We start from the raw sequence: 9,870 nt of genomic DNA on the forward strand, positions 1-9,870 counted from the left end.
TGGTGTAAAATGTCTTGATTCATAATGGACTAATTTGTTAAACATCTGTTTGTAATATTGTTGACACATTTCTGAAACAATCTTTTTTTATCTACAAACACAGATCTTATTTCACAGGCACAGGAACTGATATATACAAGACAGATATAAAAAAAAAGTACATTTTAAGAACAACAAAGATTCAATCAATAAAACATGATAAATTAATATTTATCTGATTTATTGTATTTCCTTAATCTGTATAGACATTTTTTAATAAGTGTTTCACTTATAAAATGATTTATTTGGCATATATTTTTTGAAATGATACTATACTGAAAGCAATAAATCACTTAAAATAATTGTGTTAGTCTGTGTGTGTGTGTGTGTGTGTGTGTGTGTGTGTCATCCTCAAAGGTCCTTAAAGTGACATATTTCACCAAACCCTGGTTTCCTTGTATTAAAGCATACTGATAAAGACCGATGCCTACTGCTGGTGGGCAGACACTAATTGATACTCTGCTACCAAAGACATTTATATATTTGGGCTTATATATATAGTTAAATGTGCCATAGCACCTAGAGGGGTCAACTATGGGTAAACACTTTTAACAGAATGAGAATCCTATCATTAAAGTAAGCTGATGAGACCAAAGTGAGCTACTTAAAGACCATTAGGGCAAGCTCAATCTCGTGTCCGATTGATATGCCAAGAGTAGAGCCCACAACATCCCTAGTCTTTCTCCACACGTGTTTTGGGTGGATAAACTGTTTTATGTGTCTTTCCTGTTGGGCCAATGTTAAAACCGCTCCGCTTTCAAGTATGATCAAAATTACCTAAAATCAAACAGCGGAGATGATGAGTAGAGATGGCCGCTGCATAGTTTCCATTGCAGAAGTGACCGGAATCACGGGAAAGGAATGAACTGCTAATGAGCTCAAATCCGTAATTATCTTGTAGTTCATACGGGTCCTGGAGACTCATCGTTGCCAGAGGAAAAGGTAACCCGTTACTTTGATCTTGAGGGCCAAATGAATGTGATCTAGTGTGTTCCCAGGGTTATCATGCGTCTTCAAGCCTGATTTGAGATAACAGATGTCACTAAAGTTAAGGGTGACGAATGACGCAATGAAAGGGATAGGGACAATAGCACGATACGTGATACACTGCCAAAACGGAGTGGAAACAAATATAATGAAAGAAGGTTACTCCAATGTTACTGCTTTTGTCTTCGCTTTGCACTCGTGATGTGATTGCAGAGTTCTACCAACATATTCGCCCTTTTCTTGCAATTTAGTAAGCAATCTCATGAAGAGCGATAGTCAGCCTTGCTCAAGGGTAGGCTACATCATCTTGTTCTATGGTTTGGTAGCTCCATAGTTCTGTTGACAGCGTCTTGCTGCGTTGACCTACTGGCTGCACAAAACGTTCACTAGGTGGAACTTGTTACCTGGAATGTGATTTTAGATAGTGGATTATGTGACTGGGCTTGGAGAAATTGGACGTATTATGTTCCGGCACGTGCACAGGCAGCGATGTAGGGGGAGCCACGGTCCATGCCCAGCCATTAAAAAAATGCCTTCCTGTTTGGATGTTTTTTCAAGAATATAATATTTTTAACCAAAAGAGAAGGAAGACGGTTTTGCCTAATTTAAAATTTCCAGCGCGTCTGGTGTTTAATGGCTGGTAATCTCATATATCAAGCGCCTTAGCTAGGCAGCTACATGACATTACATCGGTTGTCACCATTATGAGCTTACTGATGAGTGTGTGAACCAATTCATCCTGCTGCTGTTTACACCATTCCTGTCTGACGAAGTCTAAAGTTCATCCCCTAACAACTGAAATAGATATAAGTATATATATATATATATTTTTAATCGCTGGCTACGTAGCTACACAAAGCGTTAGTGGCACTAGCTTGAAATGTATTGCACACCAGCAATAATGCATTGGTAAAATAGCTACATTAACTTTACAAATCTAACTTTTCTAGGCTCAGCTGGCTCCCCTCCTCTTGGCAGGCAGACACGTGTATTCAGCAATGAATATACCATCAGTTCATTAATTTCTCAGCTCAGGAGGTCTGTTCATCCTTTCTAGATGACAGAAGATAGGCTATTAGGCTGAATCTGGCTGCTGTTCATAATATGGCGTATATACACTCACCTGAAGGATTATTAGGAACACCTGTTCAATTTCTCATTAATGTAATTATCTAATCAACCAATCACATGGCAGTTGCTTCAATGCATTTAGGGGTGTGGTCCTGGTCAAGACAATCTCCTGAACTCCAAACTGAATGTCAGAATTGGAAAGAAAGGCGATTTAAGCAATTTTGAGCGTGGCATGGTTGTTGGTGCCAGACGGGCCGGTCTGAGTATTTCACTATCTGCTCAGTTACTGGGATTTTCACACACAACCATTTCTAGTGTTTACAAAGAATGGTGTGAAAAGGGAAAAACACCCAGTATGCGGCAGTCCTGTGGGCGAAAATGCCTTGTTGATGCTAGAGGTCAGAGGAGAATGGGCCGACTGATTCAAGCTGATAGAAGAGTGACTGAAATAACCACTCGTTACAACCGAGGTATGCAGCAAAGCATTTGTGAAGCCACAACACGCACAACCTTGAGGTGGATGGGCAACAGCAGAAGACCCCACCGGGTACCACTCATCTCCACTACAAATAGGAAAGAGAGGCTACAATTTGCACAAGCTCACCAAAATTGGACAGTTGAAGACTGGAAGAATGTTGCCTGGTCTGATGAGTCTCGATTTCTGTTGAGACATTCAGATGGTAGTCAGAATTTGGCGTAAACAGAATGAGAACATGGATCCATCATGCCTTGTTACCACTGTGCAAGCTGGTGGTGGTAGTGTAATGGTGTGGGGGATTTTTTCTTGGCACACTTTAGGCCCCTTAGTGCCAATTGGGCATCGTTTAAATGCCACAGCCTACCTGAGCATTGTTTCTGACCATGTCCATCCCTTTATGAACACCATGTACCCATCCTCTGATGGCTACTTCCAGTAGGATAATGCACCATGTCACAAAGCTCGAATCATTTCAAATTGGTTTCTTGAACATGACAATGAGTTCACTGTACTGAAATGGCCCCCAGTCACCAGATCTCAACCCAATAGAGCATCTTTGGGATGTGGTGGAACGGGAGATTCGTGCCCTGGATGTGCATCCCACAAATCTCCATCAACTGCAAGATGCTATCCTATCAATATGGGCCAGCATTTCTAAAGAATGCTTTCAGCACCTTGTTGAATCAATGCCACGTAGAATTAAGGCAGTTCTGAAGGCGAAAGGGGCTCAAACACAGTATTAGTATGGTGTTCCTAATAATTCTTTAGGTGAGTGTATTTGCCATTGGGTGTATGTCGGTGCCTGAAATATTTTTCTGGATAAAAAGTTTGCCCAAGGTTGAGGTGCTGTGGATTTGTTTTTAGGCCAGTGGTGGACAAACAAGGGCTATTTAATCCAGCCCAATTTATATTTTTTGTGGTTATTAAAAGCCCTTCATTAAATGTCTCAAACTTGATCCAAAGTACATAATTATGATAGACCTATAAATGTGTCAATAACTGTGATTTCCACAAGGTATATAAAGGAATACTTATTGCTGTTATGCATTAAAAAGTTTGTCTATTTCTCCTGTGAGTGTATGTATTTATTTTACATATTATTATTTTTTAAATCAAGGGTTTGCCCTTTTTTAGGTTTGGCCCCTGCCACTCCAGAGGTCTGTGCATGGGCCTAATTATGTTCGAGCATAACTTGTATTTTTGACTGAAGGTGGTCCTGGAGAACGTCATCATGCACACTGCCCTGAAAAAGCCAACACCACTCGGGCGATGCCATGTTTTCAGTGAGACTGTTCAATGAGACGTCATGCGAATATGTGTATCATCTGGTACACAGTATCTGTTCTCTGCTTTATTTGGAAGGGACTTCCAAATGACAGATAATCTATTTCCTTCATTATGATAAATTACTTTGCCCAGTATTTAGCAGACGATTTGAACTGATTTGTCATTAGACTGATTAGCAGTCTAGACTAGAAAGTATGAGACATAATGGCATTCCAAAATACTTGCACGAACTTGAGGTACGGTTAACTGGAGATAAGGCTAACCCACAAAGACGTCTTCAAATATTTAACCATTGACCTAAAACACAACGCAGAACTGTGAAGATCAAGATTGATTCTGGCCTCTGAGAACCCTCTGGATGCTCACTCTGTTTACAATTGTAGAATGTTTGTGAAAATATAATGTAAATCAAACATTTTAAGAAATTGTAAGGTTATTATTTTTTACAGTAAGTTTAGATTAAATAAGAGTTTAATATTGTCTTCTGTCATGTGTCCTGTAATGCATGTTGGCAGTTTGGTTGGGCGTTTCCAGTCCCTCACCCATGCTTGACCACTGGGTGGCACTGTTCGACTAGGATTGTAACATAGGTAACACATGTTTCAATTACCAACATATATAAACCCAAGCCTGATGTTCAGGCAGGAGTTAATACAATAACATCTGTCTGTCCAGCAAATCGTGGACCTCTTAAGCTCTTAAAGAGAAAACAAACTAACCCAACAAACCTCCGAGACACACTTTCTGTTCACAAACAGTGCACTACCTGTATGTTGGCAGCCAGCTGTGTATGTGATTTGATCTGATGCTCTACATTCTTGTGGCATTATCACCTTGCTGTGGGGTCAAGTATCCCTGGAGGGGTGTAGATGAGTAGTCTTCTCTAAAGGGTCTTCTCCAAGAGGGGGTCTTGAATCACATAGTCTGTTCAGTTTCCCCGCTAAACAGTAGGTAGACTAGAGAGCTGCACCACTCAAATATTGTTCTGTGACATGTACTACACTGAAAAAAGCTAGTATTGACTATTTAATGGAGCCTGGGGTCCTGGTGTCTTCTGGATTGGGGGATGGGGTAATGGCTCATTTTTTCTTTCTCTATTTCCTGTTTGTATTTCCCTTGATTTTTCTTGAAACATAAAACACCCAGTGATATTTTTTACATACAGTGGGGAGAACAAGTATTTGATACACTGACGATTTTGTAGGTTTTCCTACTTACAAAGCATGTAGAGGTCTGTAACTTTTATCATAGGTACACTTCAACTGTGAGAGACGGAATCTAAACCAAAATCCAGAACATAAGTATTTGATACATCAGAAAAGCCGAACTTAATATTTGGTACAGAAACCTTTGTTTGCAATTACAGAGATCATACGTTTCCTGTAGAATTCCGGCTCTCACAGACCTGTTCGTTTTTCTTTAAGAAGCCCTCCTGTTCTACACTCATTACCTGCATTAACTGCACCTGTTTGAACTCGTTACCTGTATAAAAGACACCTGTCCACACACTCAATCAAACAGACTCCAACCTCTCCACAATGGCCAAGACCAGAGAGCTGAGTAAGGACATCAGGGATAAAATTGTAGACCTGCACAAGGCTGGGATGGGCTACAGGACAATAGGCAAGCAGCTTGGTGAGAAGGCAACAACTGTTGGCGCAATTATTAGAAAATGGAAGAAGTTCAAGATGACAGTCAATCTCCCTTGGTCTGGGGCTCCATGCAAGATCTCACCTCGTGGGGCATCAATGATCATGAGGAAGGTGAGGGATCAGCCCAGAACTACATGGCAGGATCTGGTCAATGACCTGAAGAGAGCTGGGACCACAGTCTCAAAGAAAACCATTAGTAACACACTACGCCGTCATGGATTAAAATCCTGCAGCGCATGCAAGGTCCCCCTGCTCAAGCCAGCGCATGTCCATGCCCGTCTGAAGTTTGCCAATGACCATCTGGATGATCCAGAGGAGGAATGGGAGAAGGTCATATGGTCTGATGAGACAAAAATTTAGCTTTTTGGTCTAAACACTCGCTGTGTTTGGAGGAAGAAGAAGGATGAGTACAACTCCAAGAACACCATCCCAACTGTGAACCATGGAGGTGGAAACATCATTCTTTGGGGATGCTTTTCTGCTAAGGGGACAGGACAACTGCACCGTATTGAGGGGAGGATGGATGGGGTTATGTATCGCGATCTTGGCCAACAACTTCCATCCCTCAGTAAGAGCATTGAAGATGGGTCGTGGCAACTAAGGAGTGGCTCCGTAAGAAGCATCTCAAGGTCCTGGAGTGGCCTAGCCAGTCTCCAGACCTGAACCCAATAAAAAATCTTTGGAGGGAGCTGAAAGTCCGTATTGCCCAGCGACAGCCCCGAAACCTGAAGGATCTGGAGAAGGTCTGTATGGAGGAGTGGGCCAAAATCCATGCTGCAGTGTGTGCAAACCTGGTCAAGAACTACAGGAAACATATGATCTCTGTAATTGCAAACAAAGGTTTCTGTACCACATATTAAGTTTTTATGATGTATCACATACTTATGTCATGCAATAAAATGCAAATTAATTACTTAAATATCATACGATGTGTTTTTCTGGATTTCTGTTTAAGATTCCATCACTCACAGTTGAAGAGTACCTATGATAACAATTACAGACCTCTACATGCTTTGTAAGTGGGAAAACCTGCAAAATCGGCAGTGTATCAAATACTTGTTCTCCCCACTATATGTATTGACAGTACATATATTTGACAGTGGCATTTGGCCAAACACTTGTCACAGCCTATTTGTGTCATTGTGGAAAGTAGCTGAAGAAGCAGCTGTTAGTGACTGGAACATAGGATACTTGAAAATCTTACAATGAATCAGAAATGCTGCCGTTCAAATCCAGTGTATTGTTCTGCACATATTTTCTCTTCGAGGCTAAGTGCAACCCCATAATTACTGCTTTTTTTAACACTCAGCTCGCATGGGTCTCTGCCTTGGGTCTATAATCTTCCTCTCAGCGAGTGTTTGAAATTCCATCAGGGATGCCTCTGTGTTGGTGTTTCTGTGCCCACTGGGCCAGTATTGTTCACACTGTTTGACGGTGTTCAAACCAGATCAAAAACATGCACATTTAATTAATGGTTATGTACTTATTTGTTTTTGAGCGTGATTTGATAAGGAGGCCAAAATAACTATAATATAACATAATACATCAGAATCATGTTTATATATATTTTCTAATACTTAAAATATTCATTGTTGAAGCACCGCCCACATGGGCTTCTAAGACTATCTGCTATAGAACCACAGAACAGACATGTGATGAAAGCTTGTGAAGCCATGCTGCTCAAAAGTTCTTGTGCAAGGGACTCAAACACATCTTGTAACTGCACACCTGCTATGTCCATTATGTGTTATTTATCTACATTATGCTACACAGTCACTTGCAACAGTACCTCATCAGTGTAATTATACATAACATCTCATCTGAATGTGAGTGGAAAGCTAGGGCCCAAAATGTATGTTCTTATCCTCACTGACTTTTATCATCATGTCCTCATACATCCTCATCATCATGTTGTTATACATTCTCATCATCATGTTCTTATACATCCTCATCATCATATTGTTATACATTCTCATCATCATGTTCTCATACTTCCTCATCATCATGTCCTTATACATTCTCATCATCATGTCCTCATACATCCTCATCATCATGTCCTTATACATTCTCATCATCATGTACTCATACTTCCTCATCATTGTGTTGTTATACATCCTCATCATCATGTCCTCATACATCCTCATCCATCATCATGTCCTTATCAATCTTTGAGATCTAAGATTGATAAGGACATGAAAATCCCTTTTTGATTAATCCCTTTGTGATCCTTTAAATCCTTTCCCCTGGTTTCATACAACTTTTGAACTAGTGCAATAACCCCTTCTCCTTCCCATACATAATATGTGCAATGTAGTTATAGTAAATTAGCTTTAATACATGTGAAACATTTTGCAAATGTAAAAGAGGCCCTTGGAGAATAAAGTTTGACCTAGCAAGGAAAATCAACTAACTGTGTGATCTAAAGAGAGGTGTTAGGGCTACAGGGCTTTGTTTAACTTGAAAGAGTAATGGACTATTTTCATCAATAACAGACGACTGAAAACCCATTTCTGTGTGCTATTTCTGTTGCCCAGAAAATCCCAAAGGGCTTTTTACCATAGTACAGGGTTGCATTACATGACTCCCTGGAAAAGAGACCTGGGTTTCAATGGGGAATTATTCCAGTATATGTGGAATAGGATGCCATTTTGGATGCCATTTTGGGAAGCACTTCTGAACTAGATCAGAATCCTTTGCGACAGGACTCAGACACACAAACAGGCTTTTCGCTATCCATTATCAATGCATTTACATGCAGAGTAAAACCCTGACATTTAACCCAGATGATTATTACATTACATTAATGCAAGAACAATACAAAATGAAAATAATCCCCAGGGATTCTGTGTCTAGGAAAAGCCGCGACACAGCGAGACCGGCTGTTATCCTTCCTGGAACAGCTGATAGGGTTAAACAAGGCCAATGCAGAGTAGTTATCGCGACATCCTGAATGGCACACTACTCCATGGATATAGTGCACTTCGGGCTCTGATCTAAAGCTGTGTACTGTGGGGAATAGGGTGCAATTTAAGATGGGACTAAAAAGGAAAATTATAATGAGATATTAATTACGCGCACACATACACACTAGTACTGCACACTCAGATCATTAATTTCTCCCTCATCTAATCCTCTGGAAACTGTGAAGACGCTGTAGTATATATATATATATTTTTTACCCTTGCAGAGAGACATCCTATGTGACAGCCAGAGGAGATTAAAAAATATTTATTTGGTCAAAGATGCAGGTAATTGAAACAATGCGCCTGTCCTCAAGCCTCTAACATAAAGGGACGTGCCTGTCTGAATCATCACAGTTCATCACGCCATGCAGTGGCAGCTGATGGAGGGCATAAAGGTAAAGACAGTAGGTAAAGTCATTATTGAAAAAGAGAACTGTGTTCGCCTGGTCCCAGATCTCTGTGCTCGTTTGCCAACAAACATGACAGTGACCGATAAGGACATGTCATATTAGCAGAAAAGGGCAGTTAGTCTAACTTGCTGTGGCTCTGACATATGTGTGATTGAAGCATTCCCAGGATGCCCGGTACCGAGTACATGCATAAAACATAGCCTGTAGTAGTCAGTTAACGGCTACGTTCTTTGGTTATTATTATATGTCCACAAATGACCAGGAATAGGAATTACTTGTTGGTTGCGTCAACCAAATAGTGTATACAAATGGAAACACTACTTAGGACTATGTGGTCTAATATATTAGCTTAATCAATGAAAGCACCAGTAGGAACTCAGTAAGTGACGTAACCAAAAAAATTTAAACCAAATTGATAATGTAAACTTTATGTAGCTGGTTCAATCAAAGCACATTAATACACAGCCGAGGATTTAAATTACCTTCTGTGATCCCTTATTATAGGGTGTGTTGTCAGAGACAGCTTGATGTGCTGGCTCTGGTTGTCAACATGATGGTGGATCTGTCTCCAAAGAAACACTCAGATCTCAATAAAACTGAATAAGGTCTAACCACTGCTAGGTTCAAACACTGTTTGAAATAATTGCATGGGCTTGCCAGTTCCAATTCCACCAATAGGAAAGGTCCTCATGTGCCTTAAATCTCTAAGCACGACTGAAACAAGTGTTGTTGAATAGTATTCAGCCCTGGTGGGTGCTGACTCCTCCCTCCAGGGTGATTGACATGAGAGGGAATACCATAGAGGTTTGTAGGCTTCATGAAAGCAAGTCTGCACAGACAATTAGAGTGGAACATGACACGATGTGGATCACTCACCCCTAACCAGGGCAAAATCTAATTGGTATGACACTGTACATTTGATGATTGAGAACGAAGGTAAAGATGGACATACAGTCACTGGAGCAGTATCGAGCAGACATTAT

This window comes from Esox lucius, chromosome 14 (genome assembly GCF_011004845.1).
Source record: "Esox lucius isolate fEsoLuc1 chromosome 14, fEsoLuc1.pri, whole genome shotgun sequence".
In the NCBI taxonomy this organism is placed as follows: domain Eukaryota; kingdom Metazoa; phylum Chordata; class Actinopteri; order Esociformes; family Esocidae; genus Esox; species Esox lucius.